Below are 10,393 nucleotides of genomic sequence, written 5' to 3'. Positions count from 1 at the left end.
AATAGATAAGAGATGATGAGGCCAATCAGTTTCTCAGCCTTCATCATATGCCTACTTTGGACTATTCACTGCCCGAATTACTACAGTAAAAGAGTAAAAATAGTCCCTCCCCTGGGGAGCATACCATCTCTGAAGGACAAAGGATAAACACATATGGAAAATGCATAAGAACACATAAAATAAATACAAACAAATAACCAAACTAATTTAACTCCATGGAGCTAGATAGTTCCATAAAATATGCTTGGTCTGCAGAAATGCAGAAAATTCAGCAATTAACACTCCATGGTACGACTTCACACCATTTTCTTTTTCATAGCTTTAAAACAAAAACCATTTTACTATCTGAGTTAATCTAGGGCACTGGTTCATATATAAACTCACATGCAAACTAACTGGGGTTTGAGAAGATAATACAAAATGTCCTTTTTCACTCTCCTCCCCTTCTCCCTATATACCTAGCACACATACCTGAAAACATGTACAGAAGAATAACCATGCCACCATCTAGTTCCATCACAATTACCAGCTCTCTTAACTCTTATGCCCTGGGTTGAAATTGGAAGGAAGGAAGATCAGGGTGCCAAAAAACAACCAGGCATCTTTTGTGGAAGAATCCTAGGATCTCAGAATTGGAAGAGACCTCGGACACCATTTCATCTACACTTTTACCTGAAATACACGTCTTTTGTACAACATACCTAGCAAGTAGATCATCCAGCCTTCCTTCAATAACCTGTTCTAGGATTTAGGGAATTTGCTTCATGAAGCAACATGTTCCATTTGGGGGGAACTATCATTTTTAAGAGTCCTCCCCTATCCTGAGTTCAAATTCATTCATTGCATTCAATAAATATTTATTAATCACCTGCTGTGTACCAGGCATTGTGCTACTCATTCAGCCTCATTCATAGGATCTGAAGCAGAAGGAACCTTCAACTCCAACCACCTTGTTTCAGCAATGAAACAACTGAAGCCCAAAGAGATTTGCCCAAGACCATACCAAGAGTGAAAGGCAGAACCAAGATTCAGATCTAAGTCTTTGACCACAAAATGAGCACTCTTTCTACTACAATATGCTGCCTTTTATGGAGAAGAGAATAAGTCTGCTCCTTCTTCAGATATTTGAAGATAGCCTTCATATCCCCACTAAGTCTTCAACCTAGACTACATGTGATCAGTTCTTTTAACTGAACATTGTACAGTCTGATTGCTGAGCCAGCTAACCATCCTGACTACCTTGCTGTAGGCACAGTTCAACTTGTCAACATCCTTCCTAAAATGGGATGCTGATAGCTGAATGCTAGAGAGGCAGAACAGAGTTCAGACACTGTACTCATGTTAATACAGACCATAATCACATTGGCTATTTGGGTGCTATTATCACACTATTAACTTATCTTGAACAACTCCCCCCCAAGTCCTCACCCCCAAATGAACTCCCAATTAGCTTCATCTTCCCCCAAATAAATCAATAAAATGTAAATTGACTCAATCAAGTAATCAATTGATCAACAACAATAATAGCATATTTCTAGTGCTTTAATGTTTGCAAAACACTTTACAAATATATTATGGTGGAAATATCTCAAATAGTTCAGAACAACCCTGCAAAGTAGCCGCCATTATTATCCTAATTTTAGAGATAAGGAAACAAAGGTAGATAGAGGTTAAAAGGGACTTGCCCAGGGTCACACACCAAAGTAAGAAAACCCTGGTTTGGGATTTGAATTCAGATTTTCCTGACAGCTTTGCTCACCAAGATTCCTATCTGACTCTGAAGGGAGGGGTGTGCATTTTCTCAACTCTTCTCTAGGGCCAAGCTTGTTGATTATAAATACACAATGTTTGATTTCATTTTGGGGAAGTGGGAGAGCTTGGAGGGCCCTTTTGGGGTGGTCCTTTCATTTTCATTATTAGTGTCCTGTATATTGTTTTCCTGGTTTTGTTTACTTCGCTATGCATCAGTTAGCTTAAGTCTTCCCATGTTTCTCTGATCATTTCTAATGACTTTGTGGTTGCCTTTTAGAACCTAATCTTAAGATTTGTCATTTTTAATTATATTAAATCTTATTTTATCAGATTTATCCCATTATTTTGGTCTATCTTGATCATTTTGGATTCTAATTCTCTTATCCACTATATATTAGCTATTCCTTCCAGCTTCATATTTTCTCCAAACCTAATAAGTATGACATCAACTATAAACATGTTGACAAAAATGAAGAAAATGAAATCCATACAAAACTTTAATGGAGACCTTACTCCAATTTGATATCAATCCATTAATCAACTACCTAGGCTAGCCTGATGGCACATTGGGTAGAGCACTAAATCTGAAGCTGCAAAGACCTGATTGGAAATCCCTCTTCACAGACTTAGCAGCTGTGTGATCCTGGGCAAATCACCAAAGAGTTATTTGTCTCAGGTTCCTCATCTGTAAATTGGAGTTCATAACAACATCTATTTTCCAGAGCTACTTTCAGATAAAAATGAGATAAAATTTATACCGAACTTTGCAAATGTTAAAGCATTCTATAAATGGTAGCTATTGTTATTCATATTTTTGTTGTCATCCTATAACCAATTTTGAATCAACAACCATATTGTGTATTTGAATATCCAGAAAGATTTCATGAAATGTTTTGCTGAAATACAAGGATTCTGTATATGTGACATTTTCCTGGTCTGCTCAATTAGTTATTTAACAATGTCAAGAGAAATAGAGCTACCAAGAGGAAATCCCTTAGCATGTTGAGTCGATCTCTACGGAGAATTTAAGAAAAGACAGGGGCAAAAGTAATTTAGGGCAGGAAAGAGGTACAGTCTGCATCACTGGGGGGGACACTCATATTGATGAGATCATGGATCCATCATGGTATTGAAATACCAGATCAATTTCCTCTCCCCTACTCCTTTGATCTTTTTCTTTCCACTGGTTTGTTCCCTCACTCTTCATAGACAGACCCACATCCCCCCAGACTACAAAAACAAGACAGAACTTTCTTAAGAATCAACTATGCCTTTCTCCTTTCATTCTTTTCCACTTCCTCACCTCTATTCTCCATCCTTTTGCAATCTGATTTCCATCTCTAATCCTACTGAAGCAAAGGGAATCAGCTACTGACTGACCTATTATCGCCTATTCTAAATCTCTGTAGAATTTGACATTGTGAATCACAAAGACCTTAATTTGGGAGTAGATATCAGGGTGTCCATGAACTTGGTTTGGACAAAAAAAATTTTTTTTTCACTAACCTCTAACTGAATTTAGCATTTGCTTCAATGAATGGATATGAGTAATAAACCACAGTAGTGTTAAGCTTTACCAGACTGCCAAAGGAGCCCATGACACACACAAAAAAGATGGTAGACCTTGTTCTTGATGATGCCCTCCTTCTGAATAATCTTTCCTTCCTTGGTTTCAGTGACACTGTATCCCTCTCATTTCTCCTTCCTCTGCCTGTCCCTTCTTCCTACTCTTTTAATGAAGACATTCTCTTCCCTCTTCTCTCCCTTAATTATCTCATCAATTCATCCTTGATAATGACTCCCAAATGTTTGTCTCTGACCCAGCCTCTTTCCTGTGCTACTCCTTACTGCACATCTATCTCCACCTGGATGCCTTGATGGCATGTCAAACTTAACTTGTCCCAGACTGAACTTATATCTCCCACTAAACTGGTCATTCCACAGGAATTCATTTTACCAACATTCTTCTAGTCACTCATATTCAAAACCTCAATGGCATTTTTGGATTGCTTTTTTTGCCCCATCTCCCATACCTGCAACATTCAATTAGTTGTTTATCCGATCTCCTCAATTTCATTCCCCCCTCACCCCCAATTTAGAACCCCAGCTCCATTTGTTCTAGGCACTTAGGATACAAAACTAAAAATATGTTTACATATTTCAAAATATATAAACATTTTCCTGTCAGTTAAGTACAGCATTCTGGATGTAACAACTTTTCTTAGATAATTTAAGACTAATTTTGTAATACTTTGGGATCATTAACATGAACATCACATTTATTAAGAGGCCACATAGTGGGATGGCAACAGAACTGGACTTAGAATGAAGAAAACTAGATTGTAATCTCAGTGCTGCCATTTATAGGCTATGTAAACTGTTGTGAGTATTAAAATATGAACAACAATAATAACCACAACAAACTGACATTCACCTAGAGGGTTAAGGTTTGCAAAGCACATGCTTCTTTAACAAACCTGTGCGATAGGTAGCACGTGTATTATTGTACTTATTTTACAGATGAGGAAACTCATCTGTAAATAGGTTATTTGTGGTTACCTGTTCCACATCATGGCCTCCATGTTGGCGTGGGATTTGAAGACATCATTTACCATGCTGCCCACCATAATTTATGAGATTAGTTGTAATCTTTCTGAGTCTCAATTTACTTATTTGTAAAATGGAGATAATCCCACTTTTACTACCCATCTCATGAGGTTGTTGTAAGGTCAGTGCTTTCCCTTATAGAGATACACAAATGCATGCTATTAATATCAATTCTCAGTGTACAAGATGATAAACAAAGGTAGGTAGAGAGGGTAGGGGAAAGTCAATTACATAGTAATACTTTAGATTTCTATAGTGTTCAAGAATTGTCAGAGAACTTTCACATAGAATTTTAAAGCTGCATAGGGACTTCACCACCATCTTCCCCAACCCCTTCATTTCACAGAAAAGAAAATTGTTGCCTAGAGAGGTTAAATCATTGGCCTAATCATGGTAGATTAATATGGCTCCTTTGGGCCCCTAGGAACCAGGAAGCATGGCTGTCTTCTCCCTCTCCTCACCATTTTTTTCCTACATTCTGCCCCTGGGAACTTTATAAAAGGGGAGAAGTCTCTGGGGCCAAAGGGGAAGGAATCAGCCTAACCACTTTACTTTCCACTAACTTAGGGAATTGGGACATTAAGCTTAACATTTAAAATATGATTATTATGAAAGACTGAGTCAGAATTGATAAATGCCTATCTCTCATGCCCTCCCTCTAACCTTTCAAGGAGGGCAGGGACCACTTTAAGAAATCCATCCCAATTTGGTTTTTTTTCTCCCTTTATACTGTGAATAGAATAAAATTCCAATATATGAATCAACTGGGTGGTGGGATTGAATTGGCAAAGAGGAGCAAATCCTAACTCCTCATTTGTAATGAATCATGTGCTTGACTGAATGAAAAGGCAGAGCCAATGAGCGTCCTCCCTGATTCACAAAAACTGACTAGCAGTGCCTCATGGGTGATTAGACAATGATACGTTATTTTTGGAACCTTCAAGTGTGGCTGAGGGCTCTCATCTCCTTTCTAATCTCATTCCATAGGCATCTCTCCACTAATGCATTAGTGACTGAAGAGAGCAAGTAAGGGAGCTTTCACTTTGGTCACCATATTGCTTGCCTCAAAACACTTAGTCTCTCTGGCTCTCTCAGTTCACCTACATGGAAATATACAGATATGGTAAATACTCCATCAGTTTCATACCACCTAATAAGCCTATGTTCTAGCTCACCTGTTCTAGCTCAGGGGGACCACACATGCAAAGAGTCAAGCTTATTTGAAGGAGTACAGCAAGAAAACAAGTGTCTGTAAATTTCTAAAAGAGCTGGTGTTAAAAACACTTTACTTAAACAATTAAGGAATCCTAATATTGAGGAAAACAAACAAAAATAAACAGCTGTACACAAACCCTTTTGAACCAAGTAACTAAGGCTTTTTCATGAACAGCAGTAATTGGTGAATAGGTCTGATCAATGACAATGTAGAGACAATCTGTTTTATCTGAAGCAAGACAAAGCAGTTTCTAACAGTGTTTTATAAAAACAAAACAAAAATCTAAAACTTGTTCTGATGTAACATTTGGCTTTAGTCAATTATCTTTAATTACTTTTAATAATATTTATATTTAGTCAGGAATAGTTAATTTTTTCCCCTTTAAATATGTGACTTTAGGAGGTTTGTCATGTCCTATAGAATGATTTCTAGTTAGCATTCAGGAGGAAAAACTTTTCCTGGGAAACACATCTCTAAGTTTATAAAATATGCCTCTAGAATTTGGTTTCTTTGCCTTTTTTTTGAGTCCTGGGGCCCTTTGGTAGCCTGTTAAAGCCAATGGACTCCTCAGAACAATGTTTTTAAATGTGTAAAGTAACATAGATGGGCTCACAGAGGAAACCAAAGGTCAATGAAAATTAATATGTATACTTTTTTTCCCATCCAGATTCATAGACCCCCTGAAATCTATCCACAGACCACAGGTTAAAATCTCCTGCTCTAGAAAAATATTCATTTATTAATTCATTCTTATGTGACTGTACTATTATTATGGACCCTGCTGAAATCTCACTATTTTTTCCATACATATATGAATTAGTATTATACCTCTGCTAAAGTGCTCATATGAATCCTTATCTTGGCAGTAAGGCAATCTCAAAAGCTTTATGGTCATAAAAATAGTAATAGTAATAATGTAGTCCACTTTAAAGTCTGCTAAACCTTTCACTTAAAGTCAGAGGCATCTCATTGAATCTTCACAAAAACCATGTGAGGTGGGTGCTATTATCATTTCCATTTTACAGATGGGTTAACTGAGGCTGACAGAAGTTATATGACTTGCCCCCAGGCCACATACCTAGGTTAGTGTGTGGGGCAGGAGTTGAACTCAGGTCTTCCTGACTTGATGTCTAGCACTACTATCTACAATGTCACCTCTCTACCTTGTTATGTTAGTGGAGTACAATGGACCCAGTGATATCTACATCAAAGATGAGTGTAACCAGAGTAGGAAAGAATCGTTAATCAATCAAAGCATTTATTAAGGGCCCACCATGTTCCAGGTGTGGGATATAGAACCAAAAAAGAAACCAGTCCCTGAACTTGAGGTCGTATAAGCTTCTCTCAGAGGGGATATAATACCGACAAATGAGAAGGTCCAAATTATATGAAAGGTACCTATGATGTAATTTGGGTGTGGAGAGAGCAAAAGCACTGGCAGCTTTGGGGGGAAAGGTCTCCTGGAGCAGGGGTTCTAGAGGTTGAGAGGCAAAGGAGAGACAGAGCTAAGGAAGGAGGATATGTGCAAAGTCATAGAGATAGGAGATGGAGTGTCCCAGGAAAGCAACCCCAAGAAGACCAGTTTGGGCAGTAGTGTGAGTGAAAGGAAGTAATGTACTTATAATAAGTCTGGAAAAGCCAATTGGATCCAGGTTGTCAAAGGCTTTACACACCAAACAGAGGAGGTTGTGCTTGATCCTAGAGGTAATGAGGGAGCCACTGGACCTTACTGAGTAAGCAAAGGAGTGACACAATCAGACCCATGCCTTAGGAATATCTCTTATGCAGCTATGTGGAAAATGGATTGATTTTTTACCAGTTTGACCCATCATGAGGAATTTTTTGGATGTGGCAAGTTTTGAAAGGCATCAGAGGTCATTGGTAGAAAAAGTAGTCAGTAACCATACTGAACAAAGTGCACGTGAGAGTTGAGGGGAAAAGGAGGAGAGGAGATGAGGAGAGAGACAGACACAGGGAGAGGCAGACAAAAGGAGAGAGAATGAGTAAAGGAGAGAAAGGATGAGTGAAAAGAGAGACAGAGAGGAGAGACAGAGAGAATGAGTGAAAGAGACATATTGAGAGAATGAGTGAAAAAGAGAAAGAGAGAGAATGAGACAATGAGTGAGAGACAGGAGACAAAGAGGATGAGTGAAAGAGAGAATGAGTGAGACAGAGAGGGAAAACAAGAGGGAGAGAAGGAGGGATTGGACTTTGAGGCAGCCGACTCTTGGATATTAATCCTGTCTTTGGAATTATCAGTTATGTGACCACAGGAAAATCTTTTAACCTTTGTGAGACTCTATTTTCTTATCAGCAAACTTTGGATAATAACATCTGCTGAACACATCTCACATGATTGTTGTGAGGATCAGATTATATAATGTGTATGAACTGCTTTGCAAACCTTCAAGTGCTATATTAATGTTGGTTATTGCTCTTACATACACAGAGAAAATTTGGAACTAACTTGACCTTGTTGGCTTTATTTATTGTATTTCTGAGCACAAAGCCACCAGCACATCACCCTATTACAGAAATGCCCCAAATCAACATTATATATAAAAAGTTGTATCTTTAACAGAGGCAGATTTCATTTAGTGATTATAGAAGAAAAAAACCCTCCATTTTAAAGGGAATCATTGTAGCAAAGTAATTGTCACATATAACCTAGAAACTCATGTTAGAGTATATGATAGGAATCATAAAATCAAAGGATGGTATTTACAGCTGGTAACGACCTTAGAGATCATGTGGTCCCATCTTACTAATGAGGAAACTGAGGCCCAGAAAGGTTGGGAAGCTTGTTCAAGGTCACAAGCATTCCTGATGGTGATATTTTTTATTCTTTTCTGTATATCAAGCAAAGGTATTCTGAACTATAAAAACATAAGCTTCTACAAATGCATATTGGGATGTATATTTCTAAAACAATAAAAAATAAAAACCCTTTCTCATTCCTGCTAGCTCTCCTCCCAGATTAAAGTGAAAGTGATGTGACAGATGACTCAGATAAATTAGACTTTTATCTGATTAATTTAGGTTAATTAACTTACTCTGGGTCTATCTTGCAATGTTCGAATCTATTTTCCAATAACCCTTTCATTTCTGCCAGAACACATACTTTACATTGTGAAACTGGCTTTCATGGTATTTAATAAGCATTTAATAAGCAAGGCCATACCAGGGCTCCAATCATTTGCTCTCAACTCTTGCTAAAAATAAGCAATTTTGTGTAGTGAAGACTTTGGCAAACACCATCTGAAATCACTTTGCCCTGGCTTTTTGAAATAGTACTTGACATTTCCTTTAAAGAAGTCTCAGACTTTTATTTATGAAACATATAGATTACAACAAAAGTTCCACCTCTCCTTGCTAATTATTCCCCTTGCCTTAAGAAAAAAATAATGAAGTCTGTGGATTTCCCCCTCTTCCTACCAAGGAGAAGGAAGGGTAAATTCACTTGACCAAGAAAAAGGCATAAGCTTGACATTTGATCTGTTCAGCTTTCTAAAAAGAATAAACAGGGACTTCTTTAAAAGCCCCAGCATCTGTACCAGTTAAAGTTAACCATTTTTTGATTATGTACTATTTCTACATTGTGGTATTCATAAGAAAATAACTTCTATTACTGAGTTAATTTTATCAATTCTGGTTGACATTCTGAGATGCTTTAAATATTTTATGTTTGCTTCAATCTTTTGTGCATTTATATTTATTATCTATAAATTCATCTGTTTATTTTTGTTTTAATATGTTTCTATATTTAAATATATAGGGTCTCTATTCTAATCCACATACATAAGAACACATATATGTGTGTGTATTAGTGTATATATGTCTGTGTGTATCTGTATCTGGGATGAAGAGAAAGGTCATGTCATAGTGGATTAAAAGTTGCCCAAGAAGGCCTGGGTTCAAGTTTCACCCATGATACATATGGCTGTGTCACCCTGGCAATTTTCCAAACCACTCAGTGCTCAATGTAAATCACTAGTAGACTATGCAAGTAACAAAGAAGGTTCTGACCTTCAACGATAGAGGTAGTTTCTTCACCTAGGAGTTTCTAGTGCCATTAAATTCATGTTTAGTTTCTATGCGAAACTGTGATTCGAAACAAACATGATCTCTTAGTTAAATTCAAACTGTATTCTTTTGTCTTCCCATTTTTAAAAATGTCCTAGAGAGTCGTTGCAACTTCATATCATAGACTCTTGGAGCTAGGGTCTACCCAGCTCTTCTGACTTCTGAAGGAGATACAATACTCCCCACAATGCCTGGAAAGGCCTTCCTCCTCCCCTCTGACACAGAATCCTTCTTTTCATTTAAGTTGAAACCAGCTTGGACTAGTAGGTAGCCCAGTGAATAGAGCACTGGCCCCTTGATCAAGAGGTCCCGAGTTCAAATTCAACCTCAGATACCTGACGCTTAGAGCTGTGTGACATTGGGCAAGTAACTTAACCCCAATTGCCTTGCCTTACCTCTCCAAAAATAGAAAAGATGGAACCACAGTACCCCCAAAGTACTTAATACTTCCTTTAAGCAAGTGACAGACTTTTATTTATGAAAAATATAGATTACTACAAAATTTCCACCTTTCCTTTGCTAATTAGTTACTTTGCCTTAAGAAAAAAATAGTCTGTGTATTCCCCCTTCCCATCATTTCTTCATTTAATATGAAACCCAAGCATGACCTTCTCCATGAAGCCTTTCCTGATTCCTCTCAAGTGTTAGTGCCCTGTTTCCCAAATGGCGTTGCATTTTGAATTGTTTTTTCCTCCTTATAGATATTCTGGGTGTACTTATTATATGTGTCCTTGT

This window comes from Notamacropus eugenii, chromosome 2 (assembly GCF_028372415.1).
Source record: "Notamacropus eugenii isolate mMacEug1 chromosome 2, mMacEug1.pri_v2, whole genome shotgun sequence".
Classification (NCBI taxonomy): domain Eukaryota; kingdom Metazoa; phylum Chordata; class Mammalia; order Diprotodontia; family Macropodidae; genus Notamacropus; species Notamacropus eugenii.
This window is presented reverse-complemented; position numbering follows the sequence as displayed.